Below are 9,623 nucleotides of genomic sequence, written 5' to 3'. Positions count from 1 at the left end.
ATCTCCTCCATATCCGGTCAGTTTCACTCGCGAGTAAGTGTGTTTCTTGAATAAAAACTATCTTTGGGTGATATTGTTTTATTCTATCCATTACTCTTTTCAGTTTAATATATTTCCTAAGGCCTCTTACATTCCAGGAAATTAGTTCAATATTTGAATAACTACTCATACAGTTTGTGCCCTTAGTGACCTGGGTTTGACTACATCTCGTCTCTCTTGTCGAAGCTCACAAATTCTTATTTCAAGAGCACTATACTTTAAAAACAATCTCTTATAAACAAAAAAACAACAGCAAAAAAAAGAAAAAACAACCCAGAGACCTCCCGTGGGTGTAGGTCTCAAAACGTTCCCCCCCAAAGTCATTGCGGCTTGGGTATGCATCAGATCCATGTAAAGGAGCTGATGAAGCGTCCTCATGATTGAAGCTTCAAACTTAGGTCCGACCTTATTAACTAAAGAAGTGGCCACACAATGTAAATGAATGAAAACATTTAAACATATGTGGCGAGACGAGGATGGGATATAAAGTAAATACTCTTTGCAGTTTTAAAAAGACAACGCCACCCTGGGAATTTCACCCAGACAATACTGAAAGTAACACTAAATCACCAGAAAGGCACTTAGGTTCGCTATACTCAGTCCAGAGACGAGGTTCAATGATCAACAAATTCACAATTTATTAATAATTATTTAAAACACCATATAAAAGCACAATCATAAATATTCAAGTACAAATATGCTTAAAAAGGTATTCAGAGCTGAGGCTTACCAGTGGAGGGGCAGGGATGCCACACACAAACTAAAGAAAGAAAACACACCCAAAACACAAGTGCAACACACTATCACACACACTCACACTAATAAACTAGACAAGGCAGGTGTGTACACTCAAGGGATCCCACCACCAAGGCACCCTAGTCTCCTCCACGTCGGCACTCCGCATCTGAATAAAAAGAAACAAAGAAAATTTTAATATATTACAACAAACTAATGTGTAGCACCGGGGGATAACCCAACTGCAGGACCACACTGGTGATCTACAGCTAGAAAAAGGGCCTCCCACCAGTGGTGTAACAAAAATCCAAACTACAAATCAAAAGCAATAAAACAACATACAATCTGGATAAAACTCTAAAATCTGGAGCAAACGGAATCGCCGTACTGCTCCAACTTGCCGTCACACAACGACAAGTTAACAGTCAATCAATATGCACGCCAGCTGACTCCGATAACCGGCATGCATATGGCCGTTGTCCACGCCGACGTCCACTGTAAAAGCTGACAGCAGCAGGGAAAGAAATCTCAAAACGGGAACAGACGATAAAAGCACAGCAAGGCAAAACAGCAGCACTTCAGTTCGTGTAGCTTGGCGCAAAACTACGGCCCACACTTCCTGCGAAACATAATAAATAATTACTATAAAAGAACAATAGAAGGCAGAGAGCGTGACAAAAGTTGATTACGTACCAAGTAAGCCGTGTCATAGAACGTAAGCAGAATAGCTCAGAGGAGGCTTCTATAGCTACGACCAGCCGCGATGGAGACTTCAGAGGAGTAACCCACAAACGATCTCTACCACACCGAGGAAGTCAGGTGACCAAAAAGGAGATCACAGGCAAGCGATGCAGAGACACTCAAATGGCCACTATTTATACCAGCGCCCCCTAATGGGCCAGGCTGAAAGTGGGTTGGACCGAGGGATAACATTCATCCTGCCACACATAGTATATCTAAGGCCATCTATATCATACCTGTACACCAGCAGCCATTGTATGCCCAATTTGGAATTGTTCATCAGAGTTACACGTGTTTGATATGGTAGCGTTTCTGAGTGGGCGTGAAGTTTATCCGTCGTTTTGTTGCCGGACTTTTCGTATGAAATCTTCCACCTCCGCTGGTGTGTGGAAAAGGAGCCTGTTGTCATGGTGGAAAATCCTCATTTTTGCTGGAAAGATCAGTCCGAAGTTTATGTGCATTTCACGGAGTTGTTGTTTTACCTGGTTGTATTGTTTTCGCTGTTTCTGTACCTCCGTTGACAGATCAGGGAAAAACATAACGTGATATCCGTTGTGCGTTATTTTTCCCTTCAGACGTGCCGCTCTCATCACCCTCATCTTGTCTTGATAATTCAAGAATTTCATGATGATCACACGAGGTGGGCCAGTTGGAGTGTTTCGGCCTTGTAGCCTGTGTGCTCGTTCAATGATAGGTGGGGATGGGAGCGCGTCCCGTCCCAAAACATCCATTAACCATGTTTGCAAGAATATTGTAATTTCTCCTTGTTCAGTATTCTCGGGTAGTCCGACGAGTCTCAGATTGGATCTTCGGCTTCTATTTTCGAGGTCATCCACCTTTAGCTGGAGTTCCTGAAGTTTCTTATGAAGGGAAGCCTCTTTACTTGTGAGAGAAGAGACATCGTCTTCAATTTTACTGATGCGAGTTTCTGCTGAGGTAAGCCTCTCTGAAAACACTCCAATTGCGTCTTTTATTTCTTGGTTTGATGTTATAACTTCTCGCAGTTGGGCAGTGAAGTGAATTTTCAGCGACTGAATTGCGGCCAAAACACTCGCCTCGGTCTGTTGGGAGCTAGCACTAGCTCCTTCCATTTTCTCGGTTTCAGGTTCGTTGCTAGGATCGTCGTCTGATCCATCCTTTCCGGCTGTTTTAGGCTTGGACCTATATTTAGTCGGCATCCTGGCTGTTTAGATCAAAGCAGAAGCTTAGGTCGGTGAGGCAGCCGCTAAGAGGTTGGCTTTTAACCGCTGTTTAGGCGTACTTAAAGGACGATGAGGTCGGAGCTTGAAGTCTCGCTACCGTTCAGGTGGACGCCATAACCCTGCTGACAGAAAGAGGGTTTTTTTCCCGAAAGGTCAAGGCCCGCCGCTCGCGCACTCTGTCTGCGCATGCGCATCCCAATGACTGACCCCCTCCGTCCGCTCCCGGGAGGTTATAGTATGACGTGTTCTGACGTCACTCTCTCTCTCCCTGTCATGTATTTGGCTCGAAACACATATTAACAAATTGCTCAGTTATGAACAACTACTCAGATCATTTACCTAAGCAGTGCGCTTTGTCAAAACGAAGTGTGTGTTCATTACACTGACATTCTGTTCTGCAATTGTTATTTACTTGTATCTTATAATTTGACTTTACATACTGCTGGGTGGTTTGTAAAGTTTACAATAACTAGTATTATCATTATGCTATATTTTCAAAAATACATAATAATCTCTTTTTTTTCTTTTTTTTTTCTTCTTTTTTCCTTGATTACAGCTATGAAGATAATACTAAAGGGACACTCTAATGTACTGTACTGTAATGTGATGTTATATATTGGGAAATACAGAAGGTATACTAATGATATTCAGACACATCTCACTTTCCCTTTCTCTAAAAACACATTATCTTTTGAAAGTTCTGTTTCTATTACCAGATAGGAAATTGTCACCAAATCTTCTTAAATGGAATGTGCCCCTGAATAAATGCCCTGATAAAGATTCATGCTGGTTTTTTTTTTTTTTTTGGTTTTTTTTTTTTTTTTCTCGCCTGTCCCATTTGGTTCTTTAGCCATCAGAATTGTTGTCTGAAGACCAACAAGGATACCCAATGGATTTACTTTGCCAAATGGATCATCGTGGCATTACCGTATTGGTCCATTTGGTCGATCTTTGTTTTTATTATTTATTATATTTTATTTTCAGATGTTACGAGACGGCCTACCTGAAGGAGATTAGGAATCTGGAGAACTGGTGCCAGAGGAACAACCTCCTTCTAAACGTCAGTAAGACAAAGGAGCTGATAGTGGACTTCAGCACTAAGCAGGAGAGGAACTACCAGACCCCCGTCATCAACGAGTGCCCAGTGGAGAGAGTGGACAGCTTCAAATACCTCGGAGTTCACATCACGCAGGACCTGTCATGGTCCTGTCACATCAACACCGTGGTGAAAAAGGCCCGACAGCATCTCTACCACCTCAGACGCTTGAGAGACTTCCAACTGCCCTCCAAGGTGCTCAGGAACTTTTACTCCTGCACCATAGAGAGCATCCTGGCGGGAAACATCTTAACCTGGTTCGGGAACAGCACCATGCAGGACAGACGAGCTCTACAGAGGGTTGTGCGGTCAGCTGAGCGCACCATCCGCTCCGAGCTCCCTGACCTGCACTCAATCTACAGCAGGCGGTGCCGGACCAAGGCCAGGAAGATCGTGAAGGACCTCAGCCATCCCAACAACAGACTGTTCTCTCTGTTGAGGTCAGGAAAGCGATTCTGCTTCCTGAAGACCAACACAGAGAGACTGAGGAGGAGCTTCTTCCCGCAGGCGATACGGTCTCTCAATCACACCACCACACAGTCCTGACCCACACATACAGTCTTACACACACTGGACATTCTGGACATTGTTTTTGCACACATTGTTTTTTTGCACAACACTGGTCACTATATTCTTCATTTCCGGTTAATACTTGTACAGCTGCTGTTATTGTGTATATATTTATTTATATTTATATTTCTTCATACATTCTTATATAGTTCTATATTGTGTATTTTGTTGTACAGTTATTTTATTTTCAACTTTAATTTATATATTTTATCTTATTCCTTCCCAGTTAAATTTACCCTTCATTCTAATTTGTGTTATACAGTTATTTCATTTTTAACCTTAATTTATATTTTATTCCTTCTTAGTTAAATTTACCCTTTTTAATTTTTCATATTTATTTCCTATCTTATTCATAGCCTTTTCCTTTTTTGTTTTCTTTAGGTCACGAGCAGTTGTCCAAGCATTTCACTACATATCGTACTGTGTATGACTGTGTATGTGACAAATAAAATTTGAATTTGAATTTGAATTTGAATTTGAATTTTGAATTTTACAGACGGGACAGACATGAGTGAGAGATAGGAAAGGGAGAAAGAAAGAGGAAGGAAAGGAAAAACAGAAGGGGAGAGGGACAGTGAGAAAGGGGGGGAGAAAAAAAATAAAAATCTCCTGGATCACCTGTTGAGAGAAGAATAGAAAACAAGCAAAAAAAGACAAAAAAAAAAGAAACAAAGCAACATACTAAACACAACACCATCGCATTAATCTAGCTAAGTGTAAACAGCAGTAAATACTAAATATTCAATGTTGTTGTGCAGCACGCAGGACAGATGTGCTTCAAAGTAGCAGCCAAGAAAGGTGTAATTTGGGTCTACGAGCAGTGAACACCCGTGTGCATACCTGTGTGGATCAGCGCGCTTGTATTCCAAAGGTTTCTCCATGTAACGATCTGCTAGGGAGTGTGGGGGGGCCACAGCCCCGTCCTCCAGGGTGTGAAGCAGGTATGGAGGAGATCAAAACTCCAGACATCCAGAGGCCCCCAGAACACAAGAGACCATGGAAGACCAACAGAGGGGCAGCTGCGCCACTGTTCCAGTAAGAGCTGAGGAGAGTCCCAGATGAGGGTTCACTCAGCAGCCGCGGAGCAGAAGCCAGGGGGAGTTGCAGTGACGCGCCCGTGAGCTCCGCCGGCCGCCAGCTGTGCCTGAGTGACCGAGCCCCAGGCCGAGAGGCCGGGGGCACCCCACCCCCGAAGGGGCCCGAGCGAGCCCCAGGCTCCAGGCCCCGATAAGCGGCCGCCAAGGAGTGAGCCGGTGTGTACCTGGACGCCCACCCCCAGACACAAAGAACCACCAACGCACCGACACCTGAGGGAGTCCGCCACCGGCAGGGGAAGTGGTGGTAGGTGGAGATAGGCCTCCAAACCTTGGAGGGCCTGAGGTGTCCCCAGAGAGGTGGCGTCTGATACCCAGCCTGACATACAGGCACACACAGACACAAACATCCATTCCCACCCTCATGCTCTCATATGCACTCACTCCACACTCAACCAACGTGGAGACAGACATAAAGAGACGCTGTACACACGATCACACTCCCCAAGCGTACTCTACAAACCGGGTCTAGGTACCCTTGCCCCTGGAGGAGGAACTGCACCCAGACCCAGGTGGTGTTACCCTTTTCCCTGCGGTGGGGAGAGGCAGACCACCCGACTCCGGGGTGGTCTGCCTAATAATCTCAAAAGTAATGCCTTGGAGTAGAAAATAGTAATGCTTTATTAAAATGTAAAACTAAAGTACGGTATTTGAATGTGTGTATTGTGTCTACTGTTTGTTAACTCACCATATTCATAATGGGTTTGCAGGGATGAAGAACCTTTTGTTCTTTAAAGAACCCTTTGTAATAGCTGAAGAACCATCCACAAAATCAAAAGGTTCTTTGACGTATGATGGTTCTTTAAAGAACCATGAAGACATCTGAAGAACCATTTAAGAACCATAATTTTTCTGAGTGTATACCATCAAAACAGTGTACATCACTGTCACAACAGTGTTTATTTTCATTCAAAGGCTTTATGATTTTTCCTATAATGGTGGGCCGGTCTCTAGTCAAAATGCCCGGGACGATTTTCTGTCCCAGTCCAGCCCTGTATGCAGCTCATCTGCAGTCTGGTGTTACCTACATCTTCCTATTCAGAAGGCAGAATTTCCGAGTTCTGAGTACAATCGAAAGCACCACGACTGCAGTTTTTGTGTTGGATGTAAAAGGCGCGCATGATGCTGTGACGTAGGCTAGAATCATGGCACCAGTCAATGACGGTCCAGGCGTGGGATTTCTCTCGTGGAAATGTGCACATTATCTTTTCCTTTCTATTGGTAGGTGGCACAGTGCACTTGTGGCAAGTAAGCAAGCTAGAAGACTGGCAAAGTTATGGAAGCAACACATTAACAAGAGAATTCTGAGTAAAACCAAAGTTACTTTCCCTAGTAACTAGTTACTTTGAAAGTAACGAGTAACTTGAAGTAACTGAGTTACTTTTGAGAGAACTAGTAATGTAACTAAGTTACTGATGGGTTTAGATTTTATTATTGTCATTTGTATTAGGAAACATTTAACCATATATGCTTAGAGGTGTATAATCAATTGTGTAGTGATAGGATGTGTGATCTTTCGCAGGCTACAGAGGCTTGGTGTGTATTCCACACTGGAATGCACACCTACATCCTAGGAGCACGAGAGAGGTCGTACCTTGTTTTATTGTTTTATGGTAGGATTAACGTAGCTACGTCTGTTCTAGTCTAAGTGCTTTTTGTTTAGATGAACTGCTGGACTTCTTCACCATGTTATCTAGGGTGAACCATCTAGGGTGAGGGGGAGGCTACCCTCTTCCTGACCAAGGATGTTTGCTTTTGTGCTTTCATGTTATATGACCCTTTTGATCAGCAGTACCACACACACACACACACACACACACACACACACACACACACACACACACACACACACAGTATTCTTTGTTCACATGTATACCTATGTAAGATGCTATATGTTAATGACCCTATGCATATTCATGTAACCACAATAAAAGGAGTGCTATGGGGAACCTGGCTGAGAATCTGACAGAGGTCAAGTGGTGGAACGACGCTTGGCTCCAGCCAGGTCTCCCTCATGCATGAGTAAACCAGAGAACTTTGGTGCCTTGTGTCTTGCTTTTTGCTGCGTAGCAAATTGTCCTTAACGTTCCAGCGAATAGGTTTATGCTACAAACCTATCATTAATTGGTCCTTCGAGAGCCGGATCCCTGGAGTCGACATTCACCGAGGGGAAAAGAGACACGCCGACAGACTAACGTCAGCCAGGACTTATAGAGGTCCTGCAGCAAAGTCCCGAGGCGTGAGAATTCGTCATCGGGCCGGTGGATTAGCCGTCTGTTTTTTCTCCTCGATGGATGACGATTGACGGGATTCGGGACTGATGCTACTCGCAATAAGCAACACCAAGTAAGTTTAAAGAGCCCGACTCTATAACCGTGTGGTTGTGCAGTCTCCGCCACTTTGTGAGGCGTTGAGAAGTTCGCTACTTTGTGGAGCGATAAGTGAGTTTTTCGCTGCTTTGTGGAGCGATAACTGGGTTCCTCGCTGCTTTGTGGAGCGAGAGGTGAGTTCTCCGCCACTTTGTGAGGAATTGAGAAGTTCCGCGGGGTCCAGACTGTGCTGGACGATAGGCCTATTTTGTGTTGTTGTCGTTGTCGTTGTTGTCGTCGTTGTCGTCGTTGTCGTCGTTGTTGTTGTTGTTGTGTGAGTGTGTGCGGAGCAGAACGCGTGGTCTGTGACGTCAGCAGCTGTTGTTGTTATTATGGGTTCCCAAGCAACCAAGAGTGTGTCAGAGGGTGATGAGAAGTTTATGGTGAAATTCGCTCCCGGTAGCGCAAAGTATTTAGGACATTGGCGCAAGAAATATGATTTTGAAGGTAAATTGGTTGTAGGACAATGTCAAATGTTAGTAGACCAGTTGACAGTAAAGGCAGCTTGTGCAAAAGGGAAATTGAAACAGGAGAGAGAGTTGCAACTGGCGTCCGCTAAATTGTGGTTAGAGCAGGCGCAGAAAAGACAGGAGGCAGTGAATGCGAAGACAGCAGCTTTGCAGGCATTAGCTGTGAAACCTGAAGATGAGACGGTGCGGTCTACTTCAGTGGTGCTGATGTTAAAAGACCAACAGCGTAGAGCAGCATTAGCGAGAGAGAGAGAGGCCAGAGAGGAGGTAGAAAAGCAGGAGCAGGAGAAGAGAGAGAGAGAGGAGGAGGATAGAGTACGGCAGGAGTTTGGGGATGCCGCAGCACGATATATAAGCCCTTATAACACTAGATCCAAAACTAAAAGGGATGAGGCGAGTGCAGCTGGTATGCCTGCCTACCCTTTCCATGATACCTTTCCCATGGTGGAGGTTGCAAATCCCCACTTTGGTGTTGAAGATGACCGAAGCCGTGTTATTTGTGTTTACAGGCCATGGACTGAATCTGAATGTGCAGAGGCATGTAAAAATTTAGGAAACCCGTTGACTAATGTTGATGAATTTATCGCCCGACACAAGCAACTCTGCTCCTCGTACCACTTAAACGGTCAGGAAACAGAAGCCACCTTTAAGAAGTGTCTCACATATAACTGGGCTCGGGTGCGAGGCACCTACACAGGGAGGGATGGTAATACTGTCCTACCCTATGGCCATGCAAATTTAAGAGGCCAAGTTGACGGGGTTTATGAGCGTCTTAGAAATACTTTTAAAGCTTCTGTAGATTACAACAAAATTGCCCAATGCATTCAGAAGGCAGGAGAAGATGTTCATGAGTTCAGGGCAAGATTAGAGGAAGTTTTCAAAGAACATAGCGGCCTTGAAGAGAGTGCAGAGAAGGCCAGCCCATATCAGCAGCAGTTAAAACATGCTTTGATGAATGGCTTTCATTCACCCATTGCTGATTTCATCAGAAAACAAAATGTTAGTCATAACACTGACGGGTCCGTTGAATGCATGAACTAGGCCCGCCATGCACAGGAAGTCATTAAAAATAAAAAAAAAAAGAAGTTACAAAGCTCTGAGGCCGCTGCTTTTTTAGCAGGTGAAATTTTGTTTCAGGGACAGGCTGGAAGAGAGCAAAATAGAGGCAGGAATAGGAGAAATAGAGGCTCATGGCAATTTGGGAGGAACCGTGGTAAAAGAGATAATAGATGCTATGCATGTGGGGAAATGGGCCATCACGCAAGGGAGTGTCCTGATCGCATGCCTGAAGAGTATAAACGCCCTGA

General features: G+C 44.4%; 1 long non-coding RNA gene across 1 annotated transcript; it reads right to left on the bottom strand.

The window, feature by feature from the left end:
• Nucleotides 1–652: 652 nt before the first annotated feature.
• LOC146669004 (uncharacterized) lies at nucleotides 653–1,706 on the bottom strand. Its single transcript, XR_014911841.1, has 2 exons — nucleotides 1,468–1,706; nucleotides 653–1,393 (listed from the first exon to the last, which is right to left on the bottom strand). It is a non-coding gene; the product is annotated as an uncharacterized LOC146669004 (long non-coding RNA).
• Nucleotides 1,707–9,623: the final 7,917 nt, after the last annotated feature.

Source organism: Rhamphochromis longiceps, linkage group LG5 (genome assembly GCF_057381845.1).
Source record: "Rhamphochromis longiceps isolate RC_006_pf linkage group LG5, R_longiceps_female_GT1.1, whole genome shotgun sequence".
NCBI lineage: Eukaryota > Metazoa > Chordata > Actinopteri > Cichliformes > Cichlidae > Rhamphochromis > Rhamphochromis longiceps.
This window is presented reverse-complemented; position numbering and strand designations above follow the sequence as displayed.